This window comes from Narcine bancroftii, chromosome 8, assembly GCF_036971445.1.
Source record: "Narcine bancroftii isolate sNarBan1 chromosome 8, sNarBan1.hap1, whole genome shotgun sequence".
Classification (NCBI taxonomy): Eukaryota; Metazoa; Chordata; class Chondrichthyes; order Torpediniformes; family Narcinidae; genus Narcine; species Narcine bancroftii.
In genome coordinates this window covers 57,660,081-57,679,379 of record NC_091476.1, presented here as the reverse complement: position 1 = coordinate 57,679,379, position 19,299 = coordinate 57,660,081, and the positions used below count along the sequence as shown (strand labels likewise).

General features: G+C 47.2%; 1 protein-coding gene across 3 annotated transcripts in view; it reads right to left on the bottom strand.

Moving 5' to 3' along the window:
* The window catches only part of LOC138740725 (gamma-aminobutyric acid receptor subunit gamma-4-like), a 94,751-nt gene extending 75,895 nt beyond the window's left edge, over window positions 1-18,856 (bottom strand). For 2 of the 3 annotated variants that reach the window (XM_069893790.1, XM_069893792.1), the window contains exon 1: window positions 18,841-18,856. The gene's annotated coding sequence lies outside the window, so the exon portion shown is untranslated. Of the gene's footprint in view, window positions 1-9,952; window positions 10,051-18,840 lie in introns of those variants that run through there. The other variant, XM_069893791.1, reaches the window with a different exon arrangement.
* Window positions 18,857-19,299: the final 443 nt, after the last annotated feature.

The window sequence follows — 19,299 nt, the reverse complement described above, 5'->3', positions numbered from 1 at the left end:
TCTCTTTTCAGTGCCAACTGCTCAGTCCAAGAATCCGCCCTGCTCCATTTCCCTCAACAGCCCCTAAGGCTAGAGCTGGATGAGGTCCTCACCCGGGAAGAGACATATAAGGCAATTGAACAACTGAAAAGTGGCAAAGCAGCAGGTATGGATGGAATCCCCCCAGAGGTCTGGAAGGCTGGCGGAAAAACTCTGAATGCCAAGCTGCATGAGTTTTTCATGCTCTGCTGGGACCAAGGAAAGGTGCCTCAGGACCTTCGTGATGCCACCATCATCACCCTGTACAAAAACAAAGGCGAGAAATCAGACTGCTCAAACTACAGGGGAATCACACTGCTCAAACTACAGGGGAATCACACTGCACTCCATTGCAGGCAAAATCTTCGCTAGTATTCTCCTAAATAGAATAATACCTAATGTCGCCAAAAATGTTCTCCCAGAATCACAGTGCGGCTTTCGCACAAACAGAGGAACTACTGACATGGTCTTTGCCCTCAGACAGCTCCAAGAAAAGTGCAGAGAACAAAACAAAGGACTCTACATCACCTTTGTTGATCTCACCAAAACCTTCGACACCGTGAGCAGGAAAGGGCTTTGGCAAATACTAGAACGCCTCGGATGCCCCCCAAAGTTCCTCAACATGGTTATCTAACTGCATGGTTATCCAACTGCTCTTCAGCACTTGACGTCCTGTTTTGCGGAAACTGCCAAAATGTTTGGCCTGGAAGTCAGCCTGAAGAAAACTGAGGTCCTCCGTCAGCCATCTCCCCACCATGACTCCCAGCCCCCCCACATCTCCATCGGGCACACAAAATTCAAAACAGTCAACCAGTTTACCTATCTCGGCTGCACCATTTCATCGGATGCAAGGATCGACAACGAGATAGACAACAGACTCGCCAAGGCAAATAGCACCTTTGGAAGACTACACAAAAGAGTCTGGAAAAACAACCAACTGAAAAACCTCACAAAGATTAGCGTATACAGAGCCGCTGTCATACCCACACTCCTGTTCGGCTCCGAATCATGGATCCTCTACCGGCATCTCCTACGGCTCCTAGAACGCTTCCATCAGCGTTTTCTCCGCTCCATCCTCAACATTCATTGGAGCGACTTCATCCCTAACATCGAAGTACTCGAGATGGCAGAGGCCGACAGCATCGAATCCACGCTGCTGAAGATCCAACTGCGCTGGGTAGGTCACGTCTCCAGAATGGAGGACCATCGCCTTCCCAAGATCGTGTTATATAGCGAGCTCTCCACTGGCCACCGTGACAGAGGTGCACCAAAGAAGAGGTACAAGGACTGCCTAAAGAAATCTCTTGGTGCCTGCCACATTGACCACCGCCAGTGGGCTGATATCGCCTCAAATCGTGCATCTTGGCGCCTCACAGTTCAGCGGGCAGCAACCTCCTTTGAAGAAGACTGCACTGACAAAAGACAAAGGAGGAAAAACCCAACACCCAACCCCAACCAATGAATTTTCCCCTGCAACCGTTGCAACCGTGTCTGCCTGTCCCGCATCGGACTTGTCAGCCATAAACGAGCCTGCAGCTGACGTGGACATTTACCCCTCCATAAATCTTCGTCCGTGAAGCCAAGCCAAAGAAAGAAAAAAGAAATGGTTGACGTAGAAGTTAGTGCAATGCCTTTACAGCGAATGGGACCAGGGTGCGAATCCCGTGCTGTCTGTAAGGAGCTTATACGTTCTCCCTGTGTCTCTGGGGGTGTAGGTTAATGGGGTGAAAATCGGGTGGCACGGGCTCGTGGGCCAAAATGGCCTGTTATCATGCTGTATGTCTAAAATAATTTGTGGGCGAAGGGCCTGTACTGTTCTATGTTATCACAACACTATTACAGCACCAGCAAACCGGGCTTGAATTTGCCACTGTCCATAAGAAGTTTGTACATTCTCCCCGTGACTGCATGGGTCTCATCTGGTTTCTTCTCACATTTCAAATATATACAGGGTTCATAAGTTAATTGGTCATGCTGGTGTATTTACGTGGTGTGGGCTCAGGGGCCGGAAGGGCCTGTAACTGTATCATTCTGTGTGGGGATGGGGTGGTGGAGTCATTGATGGGAGTCTCTCTCTTGGATGTGAGCTGTTCATGACACAGTGCATATTTTGGGAGTTGTTGCCCTTCACTAGAGGCACTGGAGCAAAGCTCTGCCAGACCTGCTGGTGGCGAGATAGGATGATGACCTCTGCAAAATTCCCTCTTTCTCAGAGAAAGGTTCGCCCAGCATTCTCGCCCCAACTTTGTGGGAGTTTGCTGTGCGTGAGGTGACTGGTGAATCACCCAGTGTGATAGTGTGACAGCTGAGCGGCACATCTAGTCCAGAGTTGGATGTTACCTGCTCTGAGGTTGAAGGAGCAGCTAAGTCATGCAAAGAATGGAAGGCAACCACAGCCCCAGACATTGCCTAATACTGTCTCATCAACCAACCAATGGGAAACTAGGCATCCCTCGACACTCTCCCATAAACCAACCAATGGAAAACCAGGCATCCCTCGACACTCATCAAGGGGCCAATGGGAAATCAAGCACCCCCAACACACATTAATGGGCCAATGGGAAACCAGTAACACCCCCAACATCTATCAATGGGCCAATGGAAAACCAGACAACCCCTCCCAATGACCAATAGGAAATATATTGCGCTGACCCTCTGATTCATCCCTGCCTCAGGACTTATTCCAATAGTAATTAGTTTATTGTCATATGTTCTGAGACGGAGTGAAAATCCCAGTCTTGTGTACCAATTAGGTATTGCAAAAAAAACCCGCCACTCTCCATCTTGGATATAAATATTTGCAGAATCCACCCTAAAAGCAGAGAAACAAGAATAATGCAGTACACAAACGTGCTGGAAAAACTCAGCAGGTCACGCAGCATCCATGGGGAGAACGTTTCAGGCCTGAGCCCTTCAGGAAATTAACATGATTAATCTAAAGGTTGTCATAGCCAACGGGTGGTTGTGGGGTCGAGCTCCCACTGATACACAAATGCTTTTCACGGCGTCCGTCTCAAACAGCTTCTGACAACCAAGTCCAACTCCTGGCCTTCATGTGTGGCCGAGCTCTTGTGGCCAGTGAAGCTGTTCTCACTGCCAGGAGAAGGGGAAAGGTGGGCCACTGGTGCCTTGAAACCGGCTTGTTAACCACAGATGGTAACTCATCTCTGAGAGAGAAAACTCCAATTTCAAACTTCTGCTGCCTTGTGTATGTACCTGTAATGGAGAGGCTGCGGCAACACATTGCATGTCAATCACCCCAAGTTATCAAGATGACCCTTGTGATTCGCCCACCTCAATCATCAGGTGCTGCAGCCCAGACTCAGCCCTGTCCTTCACCCATCAGCTGACCCCTGCTGAGCCACTGCAAATGGCTTCGAGCCATTGGCTACAGCAGCCAGCGGGGGCCCAGCCTGCCCCAAGTGATTGGCCCCCAGTACTGCCTGCAGAACTAGAGAGGACCATGTTCCCCTTTGTACTGTCTCTTTTGACCCCTCATGGCATGTACGTATCACCTTTCACACAGGGTTGGGGTGAGTCCTGTGGTTAGGTAGCTAGGGCGGTGTCCATACACGGTGGGGTCACGTAGTATCACCTTGATCCTGACTGTTGACTGTATGTATTTAAGTAATTCTCCGTCTCTGTTGGTATTTCCCTCATTATCCGATGTGTATTGTGCTTGTTTAGGTTTATTTAGTATTTCGACCCTGTTGCCCCATTTGCATCCCCCAAAATAAATGTGTGCTTTGTACCCTGACTTTGGTCTGGTTCTTAACCCTTACAACAACCCACTCACAGGAAAGGCTTTGGGAGTAAACGTCGAGGAAAAATCTGGAGTCAGAGTCCTGAAGATGTCTGGCTGCTGTACCCAGCACCAGCTCGGAAACTCCTGCAATGCTGCTGGCACCCAACTGTATGCACCTTTTGTGTTCCTTTGGACCTGTCATTAACATGAAGTCGGGGGGGGAGGGGGGGAGTCCCCACTGCATGGGCAACATAGCGATCTCCACATCAACCCTACCCTGGCTTTCTCTCTGGAGAGGCCACTCCACAGTGACTACCAGAGGCACAATACACATGGTCAACCACGACCAATGGAAGGCAAAGAAGAAGAAATTGTGTAAACCATGGTTTCTAGCATTTAAAAATAACAGGGTGAAACGTCCATTACATATTTTTTTTATCTTGACCTGCTGTGTGCTTCAGTAGCATTGAGTTTTTATTTCTGTGTCCAGGGTGTCTGCAGACTTTGGTGTTTTAAATCAGATTTGTTCATCCAAAGACTCCTCTGCAGATGGGAATGTGGTAGACTCGTGCTGAGCAGGTCCTGACGAAGTCCTCACGCGTTTTGAATGCTGGGAACTCCTTCACTCACGGGGCAGCAGGACTGCAATCCCTGGGGCAGCAACCTGAAGCTGGCTCCATAGCAAACATTCTAGAGTAGTGGGATGGGAAGGTTTTACTGAATGGGCTTCAGTCTTCCCTGCTGGCATGTTGTAAACTGGATAGCACCTGGCACATTGGGAGGGTCCCTCATAAGCCACTGCACTAATGTGGCACTCACCAGGAATCCTTCTCTTTCTGGAAAGAATAAGAGGGATTTCTGCAGAACATTTCACAACACCTTCACACCCAAAAGAGCTCAGCAGCCAAAGAAGTGTGTTTGCCCTGTCAACAGCCGGTTCACACCCAGCAAAATAGCACAGACTCCAAGGTGATAATGGCCAGTAAACTGCACTGGTGGCAAGAAAGAAATGTGGCCGAGAGGTTAGTGGATAGATGAAGGGGATGGTGGGGAAGAGCTCAGTGTTCCCAGATCCTGTGGGAAATTTTAAACATCAAATCTCCGGGCAATTCCAAAAGGCTGGAGGGGTAAACAGGAAGAGGTGGGCATCCCAGTTGATATAATGTACCAGAGTTAAGGATAAATTTGTGGCACCTCAGAGTGATAGTTGGTGTTAGACAATTCTCCAAATGCAGGTATTGGCCGAGGAATGTTTGTGGTTTTGCTCCCCCATGCCTCTCACACAGGACTTGATGGAACTTAGTCTCCCAACTTCACTGGATGGGACCAGTGGTGGAGTTCTTGACTTAGCAACGGATCACAGGAAAGGCAGTGGCGGATCTACAGGAAATAGCATCTGTGACAAGCACTGAAATTGCCCTGCCTCCCCCCTTCACCCCGTTAAAACTTGCTTACTTCAACCCTTAAACAACCCTCCACTTCGCCTTCCCGACCTGTCCCCTCTCCACTGGTTGCTGCCCTTCTCATGTGAGTGTGAGCCTGGGTGCTCTGTTTCTCCCCATTACAACACGGACATCCCCGGGGTCCAAGTAGGAATCGGGGCTGCTACAAGGACAGAGTTTGAGTCTGGGTTTTGTCGCCAGGGCCCCTCAATCAGGTGCATGATCCCTGGAACGAGCGGGGAAGAGAGATGAAGCAGAACAGGCTAGTATTCCCAGGTTTAAAACAAAATGGGGGTGGGGGTTCTCTTTAGAAAACCTGAGATTCCGGCAGAAGTTGCCCAGCGCCGGCCAAGTCTGGGATGCGCAGGAGGGGAGATGGGAGCGAACTGTAGTGTGGTTTGTTTTCAGGGGCAGGGGAGGACCATGGAAGGGCGGGCGTCCTTGTCTCAGCCCAGGCTCCCCGCTGCACGGCAGCAGAGAGCCCTGCATCAGTGCAGTGACCGGCGCGGGACCCGTCCTCCGGCCAAGGGAGGGATGGCGCTGGGGCAGGGGTTTTAAAAACACTAAGTGATATCTGCACAACATCAGAGCCAAAGCAAAGGCGAGGGGAGAGTGCAGGCTGAGCTTCATGGCCACTTTTCCCACTACCCGCTCCCACGTTAAAAGGCAGAAGCTCCCAGGAAGATCGGCTCACACTCAGAAACACAGAAGAAGTGACAGCCCCCCCACCAACCAGGGGCGGGTTTGCTCGCATTCACAAGGCGGTGCGTAGATACCCAGCCCTTGTCGGCGAGAGGGGCAGGGAATAGACCGAGCCTGGCCATGCTCTCAAGTAGGGGCAAGGGGCAGCTGCAGCATGACCTCCGTAACCAGCAGCCCAGCACCTGTCACCGTGGGGGCTCTGGGTGGTGCCACCCCTGGGTATTGACAGGCCCAGCCTGCAGAGCAAATCAACAGACAAGAAGCAAAACCCCTGGAGTAAAGTCTGCAGACACTGTGATTACATTAAAAGCAATGCTGGAGAAACTCGGCACAGCAGGTCAAGGAGGGAGCAAAGATTCTGGGCGGGCAAGGAGCTAGGACAAGTGCCTCCACCCTCCCTTCAAGTGCAGGGCCGGTGCTTGGAATTGCAGGGCCCAATTAAAAAATTGATAGCAGGGCCTCTACAAAAGTCTAAATTGATGTTTTATATTTCCTGTAGTATGCCAGTCTTAGCCAAAAAGCATTAAATGCTTGATATACTAAATATTGAAAGACAATATGAAAGTTTTATTTTTTTTAATACAAGTTAAAACAATTACAGACATACTGTTGATGCAGGTCTTTTAGAAACAGACTTTTCTGGCTTTTTTTTTGCAAAATTTTTCAAAATAATTTCATAGTCAATGGTTTTAGTAATGTCATTTTCTAGATAGCAGCCAAATTGTTTAGCCTCTCTTGTTTTAATCAGTTTTAGTTTTGAAAAACTTCTTTTGCCTAATGCGACTGTTACTTGGGCATTGTTAAGTAAATCCTCAAAGCAATAAAAACATTAGGAAATTATGTGAATTGATTGTTTACTACCAGGTATTCAAACAGAGCTTGAAGCTTAACAACACTAAAGGGAAGAAAAGTTTTCAGAGCTTCAAGTTCTTCGGCCAACAGATAACCATCCACATCTTTAGTTGTTTCAGTAACTACCCCTCCATCAGTGCTCTTTTTTAGTATGGTGTCAGTTAAAGCTGCTTCAAGGTCTGCAGTATGTTTCCTTATTTCTGCCTTTTGTAAGCTGAAAGTTATTTAAAAATCCAAATAATTTTACATGGCTTTTAAGCTGCTTAAATCTAGACCCAAAAGATTGAATAGGTTTGTCTTCTTCTTTTCTTCTTCTTCTTTGACTTGGCTTCGCAGACGAAGATTTATGGAGGGGTATGTCCACGTCTGCAGCAGGCTCGTTGGTGACTGACAAGTCCGATGCGGGACAAGCAGACACAGTTGCAGCGGTTGCAAGGGAAAATTGGTTGGTTGGGGTTGGGTATTGGGTTTTTCCTCCTTTGTCTTTTGTCAGTGAGGTGGGCTCTGCGGTCTTCTTCAAAAGAGGTTGCTGCCCGCCGAACTGTGAGGATCCAAGATGCACGTTTGGAGGTGATATCAGCCCACTGGTGGTGGTCAATGTGGCAGGCACCAAGAGATTTCTTTAAGCAGTCCTTGTACCTCTTCTTTGGTGCACCTCTGTCTCAGTGGCCAGTGGAGAGCTCGCCATATAACACGATCTTGGGAAGGTGATAGACGTGACCCACCCAGCGCAGTTGGGTCTTCAGCAGCGTGGATTCGACGCTTGCGGACTCTGCCAGCTCGAGTACTTCGATGTTGGTCATGAAGTCATTCTAATGAATGTTGAGGATGGAGCGGAGACAGAGCTGATGGAAGCGTTCTAGGAGCTGCAGGTGATGCCGGTAGAGGACCCATGATTCAGAGCCGAACAGGAACGTGGGTATGACAACGGCTCTGTACACGCTTATCTTTGTGTGTTTCTTCAGGTGATTGTTTTTCCAGACTCTTTTGTGTAGTCTTCCAAAGGTGCTATTTGCCTTGGCGAGTCTGTTGTCTATCTCTTTGTCGATCCTTGCATCAGATGAAATTGTGCAGCCGAGGTAGGTAAACTGGTTGACCATTTTGAGTTTTGTGTGCCGATGGAGATGTGGGAGAGCTGGTAGTCATGGTGGGGAGCTGGCTGATGGAGGACCTCAGTTTTCTTCAGGCTGACTTCCAGGCCAAACATTTTGGCAGTTTCCGCAAAACAGGACGTCATGCGCTGGAGAGCTGGCTCTGAATGGGCAACTAAAGCGGCATCATCTGCAAAGAGTAGTTCACGGACAAGTTGCTCTTGTGTCTTGGTGTGAGCTTGCAGGTGCCTCAGATTGAAGAGACTGCCATCCGTGCAGTACCGGATGTAAACAGCGTCTTCATTGTTGAAGTATTTCATGGCTTGTTTCAGCATCATGCTGAAGAAGATAGTAAAGAGGGTTGGTGTGAGGACGTAGCCTTGCTTCACGCTGTTGTCAATGGAGGAGGGTTCGGAGAGCTCATTCTAGCACTAAGCTAAATCACTGAACTCTGTATGCTTCTTTTGGATCATCTAAAGCTTGATCTTTTGTCTCATATGAAAACATTCTCTTCCTTCTATGTAGTTTTTTTTTCTTGAAATTGTCTGAACTCCAATGGTAATTCAACAGCTTCAGCCAATTCATTTGTGCCTATTAGGTCATCATTAAAACTGCCCTCTCTATAAATTCTTAGCCATGATAATAGTTTTTCAAATGACTCCATCAATGTCCTTTGCTTCACCTTGTAGTTCCTTGCTTACATAGTTAAATTTAAAAAGTACTTCATGCCAAAATATCAAAGAAACTAAAAATTTGTAGTCTTTTAGCTGCTATCTCTGATATTTCCACAAGTGCGTCATATACTTCTCCAACCTGATAACGAACAGCTTTAACACTATCAATCTGATACTCCCACCTTGTGTTGCTCAAGTTTCACTGATAACCCGGGTACATGCTTGTTAAAATCTGCCCACCTCTTAGATGATGCTGAGAACAATATGTAGATCTTTTGCAAGATCTCAAAAAATGTTATAGCATCTGGACAACGCAGCTACATCTCCGAGTAAAAGGTTATAATTGTGACATGCACAGGGTACAAAGAAAGCTCTTGAATTATCCTTCAACAGTCGTGCTTGTACTCAAGATGTGTGACCTTTCATGTTGCTACCGTTGTCATAGCCGTGGCCTCGAATGTCTTTCGCCTCTAAATTTAATTCCTTCAGTGTGTTTAATAATGTTTTATATAAATCTTCTCCTGTGCTACTTTCAACCTGGATAAACTTTATGAAATGTTCATAAACACCTGAAGGAGCCAAGTTACCATCAGACACATACCTGATCGTTAGAGACATTTGCTCTTGGTGACTCATATCAGGTGTGCAGTCGAAAATTATGGCGTAGTACTTAGCTGCTTTTACACGTTTCAGTATCTCATTCAAAACATCTGTAGCCATAATGTCTAGTAGTTCATTCTGAGTATCTTTTCCTAAATAGTGATTATGAACTTCGTGGGTTTTGACTTTTCACAAATGTTCTTCAAGAACAGGGTCAAACTTTCCAAACAGCTCAACAAGACCTAAAAGGTTTCCATGGTGTACATTCTCATGACCAACTTTTTCCTCTGTTCCTCTAAATTCTAGATTTCTCTCAGCAAGAAACTGCGCTATTGCTATTAGCCTTTTGAGTACTAACTGCCAGTGCTTCGCACGTTAATTGACAATTATTTCAAGTTTTTTGTCAATTGTCTGTCCACTACAAAGTCTTTGGTGTAACTCCCAGAAACTCCTGTGGCTTCCAAATGGTTTTTAGAATTTTCATGCTCAAACAAACATAAAGATTAGACAATTTGTTGAATCCACTTGTTGATAATGCACTGGTTGTGTTCTTACTAAAAGTTTACAATAAAAGCAATAAATTCTATAAGCAGACTGAGAGTATATAATCCAAGGTCTTTCAATGCACTCCCCATTTGGAAGTTTCCTCTTACAGTGAAAGTTTGAAAAACACAATCCCTTTTCATTTCGTGGAAAAGTTGTTCACTGGAATAGGAGAACGTTTCATTGTTAAATAATCTCTTACATTTTGATTTATGTATGCTGGCCAGTTGGCTGGATCATCATAAATGTTAATTACAACTGTACTCATGGATGATCCATCATTACCTGATGTTTGGGCTTAGTCTTTTTCGGCTATAAGTGGACTTTCCGCTTTGGCACTGTCTTCTGGTGTATTGAGATCGTCTTCAATTTGATTCACAGCTACGTCATCCTTTTCTAACTTGTTATCAATTTCAGGCTAAAAAAAAGTACAAAATCTGAAGACTGGGAACAGTTCAAGATGCAGCAAAGGAGGACAAAGGGATTTATCAAGAGGGCAAAAATAAATTACGAAAGTAAGCCTGCGGCAAACATAAAAACCAACTGCAAAAGCTTTTATAGATATGTCAAGTGGAAAAGATTGGTGAAATCCAGAGTAGGTCCCTTGCAGACAGAATCAGGGGAATATATAATGGGGAATAAGGAAATGGCAGACCAATTAAATTTTTACTTTAGTTCTGTTTTCAAAGAGAGGATACAAATAACCTCCCAAGGATGTTGGGAAACATAGAGACTAATGCAAGGGAGGAGCTGAAAGAAATCAGTATCTCTAAGGACATGGTCTTGGGGAAATTGAAGGGATTGAAGGCCGATAAATCCCAAGGGCTGATAATCGACATCCTAGGGTACTTAAAGAAATGGACATTCAGATAGCAGATGCTTTAAGAACTATTTTCCAGAACTCAATAGACTCAGGATCAGTACCCATGGATTGGAAGGTATTTAAAAATCGGGGTAGAGAAAAAGTGGGGAATTATAGGCCGGTGAGCCTTACATCAGTAGTGGGCAAAATGATGGAATTCATTATTAAGGATGTTCTTTCTTCTTGCTTCGTTTTTCTTTGGCTTGGCTTCGCGGACGAAGATTTATGGAGGGGTAATGTCCACGTCAGCTGCAGGCTCGTTTGTGGCTGACAAGTCCGATGCGGAACAAGCAGACACGGTTGCAAGGGAAAATTGGTTGGTTGGGGTTGGGTGTTGGGTATTTCCTCCTTTGTCTTTTGTCAGTGAGGTGGGCTCTGCGGTCTTCTTCAAAGGAGGTTGCTGCCCGTCAAACTGTGAGGCGCCAAGATGCGTGGTTTGAGGCGATATCAGCCCACTGGCGGTGGTCAATGTGGCAGACACCAAGAGATTTCTTTAGGCAGTCCTTGTACCTCTTCTTTGGTGCACCTCTGTCTCGGTGGCCAGTGGAGAATTCGCCATATAACAGGATCTTGGGAAGGCGATGGTCCTCCATTCTGGAGATGTGACCTCCCAGCGTAGTTGGATCTTCAGCAACGTGGATTCAATGCTGTCGGCCTCTGCCATCTCGAGTTCTTCGATGAAGTGATGAAGTCGCTCCAATGAAAGTTGAGGATGGAGCGGAGACGACGCTGATGGAAGCTGTAGGTGATGCCAGTAGAGGACCCATGATTCGGAGCCGAACAGGAGTGTGGGTATGACAACGGCTCTGTACACGCTGATCTTTATGTGTTTCTTCAGGTGATTGTTTTTCCAGACTCTTTTGTGTAGTCTTCCAAAGGCGCTATTTGCCTTGGCGAGTCTGTTGTCTATCTTTTTGTCGATCCTTGCATCCGATGAAATGGTGCAGCCGAGATAGGTAAACTGGTTGACCGTTTTGAGTTTTGTGTGCCCGATGGAGATGTGGGGGGGCTGGTAGTCATGGTGGGGAGTTGGCTGACGGAGGACCTCAGTTTTCTTCAGGCTGACTTCCAGGCCAAACATTTTGGTAGTTTCCGCAAAACAGGACGTCAAGCGCTGAAGAGCTGGCTCTGAATGGGCAACTAAAGCGGCATCGTCTGCAAAGAGTAGTTCATGGACGAGTTGCTCTTGTGTCTTGGTGTGAGCTTGTAGGTGCCTCAGATTGAAGAGACTGCCATCCGTGCATTACCGGATGTAAACAGTGTCTTCATTGTTGAGGTCTTTCATGGCTTGTTTCAGCATCATGCTGAAGAAGATTGAAAAGAGGGTTTGTGCGAGAATGCAGCCTTGCTTCACGCCATTGTTAATGGAGAAGGGTTGAGAGAGCGAATTGCTGTATCTGACCTGTCCTTGTTGGTTTTCGTGCAGTTGGATAACCATGTTGAGGAACTTTGGGGGGCATCCGAGGCATTCTAGTATTTGCCAAAGCCCTTTCCTGCTCACGGTGTCGAAGGCTTTGGTGAGGTCAACAAAGGTGATGTAGAGTCCTTTGTTTTGTTCTCTGCACTTTTCTTGGAGCTGTCTGAGGGCAAAGACCATTTCAGTAGTTCCTCTGTTTGCGCGAAAGCCGCACTGTGATTCTGGGAGAACATTCTCAGCGACACTAGGTATTATTCTATTTAGGTGAATCCTAGGGAAGATTTTGCCTGCAATGGAGAGCAGCATGATTCCCCTGTAGTTTGAGCAGTCTGATTTCTCGCCTTTGTTTTTGTACAGGGTGATGATGATGGCATCACGAAGGTCCTGAGGCACCTTTCCTTGGTCGCAGCAGACTTTGAAAAACTCATGCAGTTTGGCATGCAGAGTTTTGCCGCCAGCCTTGCAGACCTCTGGAGGGATTCCATCCATACCTGCTGCTTTGCCACTTTTCAGTTGTTCAATTGCCTTATATGCCTCTTCCCAGGTGAGGACCTCATCCAGCTCTAGCCTTAGGGGCTGTTGAGGGAGCTGGAGCAGGGCGGATTCTTGGACTGAGCAGTTGAAACTGAAAGAGATTGGAAGTGTTCTGACCATCGGTTGAGGATGGAGATCTTGTCGCTGAGGAGGACTTTGCCATCTGAGCTGCGCAGCGAGCTTTGGACTTGGGGTGAGGGGCTGTACACAGCCTTTAGAGCCTCATAAAAACCCCTGAAGTCGCCAATGTCTGCGCTGAGCTGGGTTCGTTTGGCAAGGCTAGTCCACCACTCATTTTGGATCTCCCGGAGTTTGCGCTGAAGATGGCTGCATTCACGACGGAAGGCTCATTTCTTCTCTGTCCAGGACAGCTTTCCAAGGTGAGCCTGGTGGGCACATTGCTTCTTTGCCAGCAGCTCCTGGATTTCCTGGTTGTTTTCATCGAACCAGTCCTCGTTTTTCCTGGAGGAGACGCCCAGTATCTCTTCAGTGGAGTGCAGTTTGGCAGTCTTCAGCTGATCCCAGAGGGTTTCAGGGACGAGTCCGTGAGGCGGATTGCATCCTCGAGCTTTGCTTTGAGGTTTGCCTGGAAGTTTCTTCTCACTTCGTCTGACTGCAAGTTTCAAACATTGAACCTCTTTCTGGGGGCTTTACTGTTCCTGGACTTTGGCTTGAAGTGAAGGTTGAGCTTGCAGCGAACAAGCTGGTGGTCAGTGTGGCATTCCGTGCTGGGCATGACCCTGGTGTGGAGCACATCTCGTTTGTCTCTTTCTCGCACCAGGACGTAGTCCAGGAGGTGCCAGTGTTTGGATCGGGGATGCATCCAGGTAGTCTTCAGGCTGTCCCTCTGCTGAAAAAGGGTGTTTGTAATGACAAGCTGCTGTTCTGCGCAGAGCTCCAACAGGAGGCGCCTGTTGTCGTTGCACTTGCTGACACCATGCTCGCCCAGGATTCCTGGCCAGGTTTCTGAGTCTTTGCCGATGCGACCGTTGAAGTCGCCAAGGATGACAACCTTGTCGGCTGTAGGGGTGCGTTGAATGAGGTTGTGCAGATCAGTGTAGAACTTATCCTTTTCTGCTGGTTCCGCCTGGAGGGTAGGAGCATAGACACTGATGAGGGTGATGCAACGCTTGTTTTGTAGGGGGAGTCGCATGGACATGATCCGGTCCGAGTGGCCTGTCGGGAGGTTTTCGAGTTTGGAGGCAATGGAGTTCTTGACCATGAAGCCTACACCAGATAGGCGTCATTCATCCATAGGCTTGCTAGACCAGTCGAGTGTGTAGCCCGCGCCGCGTACTTGGAGGCTGCCTACATCTGCAAGGCGAACTTCACTGAGAGCGGCTATGTCGATGTCAAGTCTGAGGATTTCATGTGCGATGAGGGCAGACCGACGTTCAGGTCGGTGGCTGTCAGCCTTGTCTAGCATGGTTCTGATGTTCCAGCATGCTAGCTTGAGTTTGTGAGCATCTTTTGAGGGGGAGGACGTGGAGGGGGAGGACGTGGACACGTCCTTGGGCCTGCGCAAAGGAGCTTTTAGGTGGAGTGCAGTGTGCGCAGTACTGGCCCCACCCTTTACACCCATGATTCGTGTGCCATGGCCAAGCAAGCTGGGACATGGCAGAGAGGTCCTTGGGTCGTAGGTTTTATATCGGAGTGGCCTTCTCCTATGCAGGTTTCTTACCCGGGCTGGAGGGGCCTGCCTCCCCTCCTAGGTTGGACCATACCTGGTCGCAATCCAACCTGTCAATGGTGGTTGGGGCCTCCGAACGCCATAATCACGCTCCTAAACTGACTCTGAAAGTCAAGGCCTAGGAGGATCGGCGCGCAGAGGCCATGCATAATTAATAACACTATATATATCATTATTTGTCTAGTGATTTGTCTAGTAGCTATGCTGCCTAATTGAGTGGCGGCCCCGGCCCCAGTCCGAGCAGAAGGTAGGCGGCGGCAGCCCCGATCCGGGCAAAAGCGAGGGGGAGGCAGTGACCCCGGCCTCGGTAGAGTGAGGCAGGCGGAGGCCCCGGATGTAAGGATGTAATAGCGGAGCATATGACTAGCAGAGAAGGGATCGGACAGAGTCAACATGGATTTACAAAAGGTAAATCGTTCTTGACAAATCTATTGGAATTCTTTGAGATGGTGACAGGTAAAATAGATGGGGAGAGCCAGTGAATGTGGTGTACCTGGATTTCCAAAAGGCCTTCGATAAGGTCCCACATAAACAACTGGCATGCAAAGTCAAGGTTCATGGGATTGGGAGCAAGGTATTGATGTGGATTGAGAACTGGCTGGCAGATAGAAGACAGAGAGTTGGGATAAATGGCTCATTTTCTGAGTAGCAGGTGGTGACCAGTGGGGTGCCACAGGGATCTGTACTGGGACCCCAGGTGTCACAATTTACATTAATGATCTAGATGAGGGGATTGGATGTAATATCTCCAAATATGCAGACGACACTAAGCTAGGAGGGGTTGTGTGCACTGAAGAGGGGGGGGGGGTCAGGAAGCTCCAGTGTGATTTGGATAAATTGAGGGACTGGGCAGATACATGGCAAATGCACTAAAATGTGGATAAATGTGAGGTTATCCACTTTGGTAATACAAACCAGAGGGCAGATTACTATTTGAATGGCAATAAATTGGAAGATGGGGAAGTGCAGAGAGACCTAGGGGTTCTTGTGCACCAGTCACTAAAGGTGAGCATGAAGGTACAGCAGGCGGTTAAAAAGGCAAATGGGATGTTGGCCTTCATATCAAGAGGGTTTGAGTAAGGAATAAGGATACCTTACTGCAGCTGTACAGAGCCTTGGTGAGACCACACCTGGAGTATTGTGTGCAGTTTTGGTCGTCTTATCTGAGGAAGGATGTTCTTACAATGGAGGGAGTGCAAAGGCGATTCACCAGGCTGATACCTGGAATGGCAGGAATAACTTATGAGGAAAGATTGCGCAATTTGGGATTGTACTCACTGGAGTTTACAAGATTGAGAGGGGATCTCATAGAGACATATAAAAATTCTGGCAGGAATGGACAGAATGGATGCAGAAGGGATGTTTCCAATGGTGGGGGAGTCCAGAACCCAGGGCCATGGTTCAAGGATAATAGGCAAACCATTTAGAACTGAGATGAGGAGGAATTTCTTTACCCAGAGGGTGGTGAATCTGTGGAATTCATTGCCACAGAGAGTAGTCGAGGCAGGTTCATTGAATATATTTAAGAGGGAATTAGATATATTTTTTCAGTATAAGGGAATTAGGGGTTACGGAGAGAAGGCGGGGACGGGGTTAGGTTAGATTAGTTAGTTAAGGTTACATTCCAGGACAGGGGGACACACTTTAATTTTGCCATTTTGTTTAGCTGATTTTCTAGTCAAATGACTAGCGCTAGTTTGTCGCTAGAAAATCGGCAGAAAACTGATGCGTGTAATAGATGAAATTCGCCCCCAAAGAAAACAATTTCCGCATGGTCAAGCTAAACTGCACCTGTTCCAAATCACCAAAAATATGAAATAGGCTATATTAAGCCCTGGCAGTGCAATAGCACAGTTAGTAACAGTAGCCTAGTACTATTTTGATACTAAATCAAACTACTGCAAAATTATGAAACAATGACAGAGGCAGCCTTGCTAAGAATATCTGGATCTTGTAAAGATGAATAACCCCAAGATGTACAGTATATGCCCCAATAGCTGAATAACCTTGTAAACCAGCTCGTAAAGATGTAGGCTATAACCCCCATATCGACCTAGCCTAGTAAAGATCGACTTAAACTAACCTAACTTCGGGGTTATTCATCTTTACAAGACCCAAATATCCTAACCAATTCCATCTATGATTGCTAACATAGTCAGAAATTCTACACTTAGGGCCTAGGCTATTTATGTTCAGGCTAACTGCTTAAGCCTAGGCCCTAGCCTAACATGACGCTATCTCAATCTCATATTAAAGTACAAGTTCTCTTACTGATTAGCCTATCACCTGTTTTGATCTTGATAATAATAAGAGAAGCTTCATCAGCTCCGGAATACATCTATCTTACTGGGTCAAATGAATACGAAACATGAAATTTTTGGCTAGGGAGACAAAGGAGGCCTAAAGTCAGTAGTTTAATCAAAGACATATTTCCTAAAAATATTTCACTGAGATAATATGATCAATTAAGGGCAATAACTTCACAAGTTCACTGACAAATCCCTCAGTTTATATGGCCCATAGTATTATTATTTTCTTACCAGTTTAAATGAAGTCCAACACAATATTTTCTGCTCAAGGCCTGGCCTCAAACACGTGTATGGGCCCCCTTGAGGCGTGGGGCCCAATTTGATCAAATTGGTCAAATAGGCTTAAAACCGACTCTCCTCAAGTGGTGCCCAGGGCAGGTGCCCTGGCTGCCATACCCTAGATACGCCTATGAGGAAAGGGATCCATGAGCAGGAGAGAACTGTAGGATCACAGAATGCCAAGTCACCCAAATGGGGCCTGAAGATGTTTCTATCACAGGAGATGGCCTGTCCTCAACGCAACCCTCCACCCCTCACTGAACACATTGTCCCAGCCACATCAACTCCACCACCCAGTTCCTAGATCTTTTTATATCTCACCAACCCTCATCCAGTCTCCTCCTCTAATATCTCGCACTCTGTACCCTTCAGTTTTCCCATGCAGCAGAGTTCCAATTCCCCTCACCCTTCAAATGCTTTAAACCTTATCTAATCTCTCCATGTCTACTGCCAAACTGATCCAAGGTGGATTGGATAGAGTGGAAGAGGAGAAGTTTCCAGGAGTGGGAGAGTCCAGGACCAGAGGATGCAGCCTCAGAACAGGACTTCCCTTTAGAACGGAGATGAGGAGAAACTTGTTCAGCCAGAGTGGGGTGAATCTGTGGAATTCGTTAACAGAGATGACCGTGGAGGCCACGTCATTGGGCAGATTTAAAGCAGAATTTGATCAGTACTGGGATAGGGTAATTGAGGATGTCTGCAGATGGTTGGGGCTCGTGCAGTAGACTGTAAAAATCAACCTCAGCATCTACAGAATTTCTTAACTCCGTTCAGCTGCTCCACTGCAGCCTCTTTGAGGGATGCCACCCTGAAGAAGTTCTCATCTCTGTTAGCCTTATAAGTTCTCAAACTCTTCAATGATACTGCAGTAGGTTCTTGATCAGTAAAGGTTTGGAGAATTATGTGGAGAAGGCAGTAGAATGGGTTGAAAGGAGAAATACAACATCCATGATCCAAATGGCAGAGCAAATTCAATGAGCCTAATTCAGCTGTGATATTTTATGATCCCAGTACCCAGCCCTTTCAATCTGCCCACTCCCATGCTTCTTCCACCCTAACAGTTCCATCCTGATGACTCTTTGCTCTACTGTCCAACCCAGCTCCCCAACTCTGCTCTCCTCACTCACTGCCACCCATTCTAGTCCCACCATCAGCCTGATACAAAGCAAGGTAATCATGTTGGCTTCATTGCAAGAGTAATGAACCGAGATACCTTGCTTCAATTATACAGGCCCCTGCCTGACATCTCCAGCTGTACTGACAGAGAAGTGTATACAAGAGGAACCGTGTCCATGTCAATCTTTTTGTCCACCATCACAAATCTGTTACAGCCATTAGGACCATATCCTTCAATGTTCTGCCTATTTAAATGTCTCTTAAACCCAGTGATTGCGGGTGATGCCAACTTCTGCTCTGTCAGTGAGGTCCCAATATGTATAAAACCCTCAGATCATCTTTAAATATCCTTCCTCTCTCCAGCTTTTGATATGCCTATCAGAGGAAAGAAATTCTGACTAGCTACCACATCTACCCTCACATCATCTCACACACTTCCTCAGCTCCTTCACTCCAGGAGAAAGAAACCTGGTTGAACCCTGTAACTAAGGCCTCCAATCTCCTGATGGCAGTTGGATGTAGTACTTATGACTAAAGGGATCAAGGGATATGGAGAGAAGGCAGGAATGATGGACAGAGATTGCATGATCACCCACGATCATTTTGAATGGTGGAGCATGCTTGAAGGGTTGAATGGCGTTCTGCACCTATATTCTATGTTTCCATGAATCTTCTCTGGACTCTCTCCAGCACAGCCATGACCTTCCCAGCCTGTGGTGACCAGAATTGCACACAATACTCCATTTTGTACAAAATGCCCCAACTCTCCTATTCCATGCCCCAGTGAGATTTCAAGCACCCCTTCTTCACCACCCTATCCACCTGCGTGGCCACTTTCAGGGGTGTGAAGTCTCAAGGCCACATGTCTGCCCCCTCTCACAGGCTGCCCCCACCTCCACACCCCCTCCCCCTTCACCCTGCTATGAGCCAATGGCTCAGGTGAGCTGCAACAACCCTGTCACTTACTGCCGACGTCCGGCCTCAGCTTGCTGTCGTAGCCCCCAAGCAGCGAGTTGAGGATGTGCGTTGCATCCGCGTCTTGCGACTTGGGAGTGAGCACCCATGTCCTGTTTATGCCCACATCATCGTCATCTTCTTCTTCAATCCTGCTCCTGTGAAGGGGTGGAAATAGAATGATTTGGTTGCTTCCATAACATCTGACATGGCCAGCACGTTGTTCATCCCTGAATACCCTTGGGAAGAAAGACCCACCTCTTGACCACTTATAGCCCATCCCTACTTACCCTTCAGAAAATCCACCTCTTGATCATTTATGGTCCACCCTACCTGGGAAGAGATACTTAACTCTTGAGCCACTGCAGCCTGTGGCGAAGGGACTGGAAAGGGAAGCCCAGGACTTGGGACCCAGCAATAGACATGCATGTCCAGGTCACGGATGTCACAGAGTTATTCTTGAGCATGGGC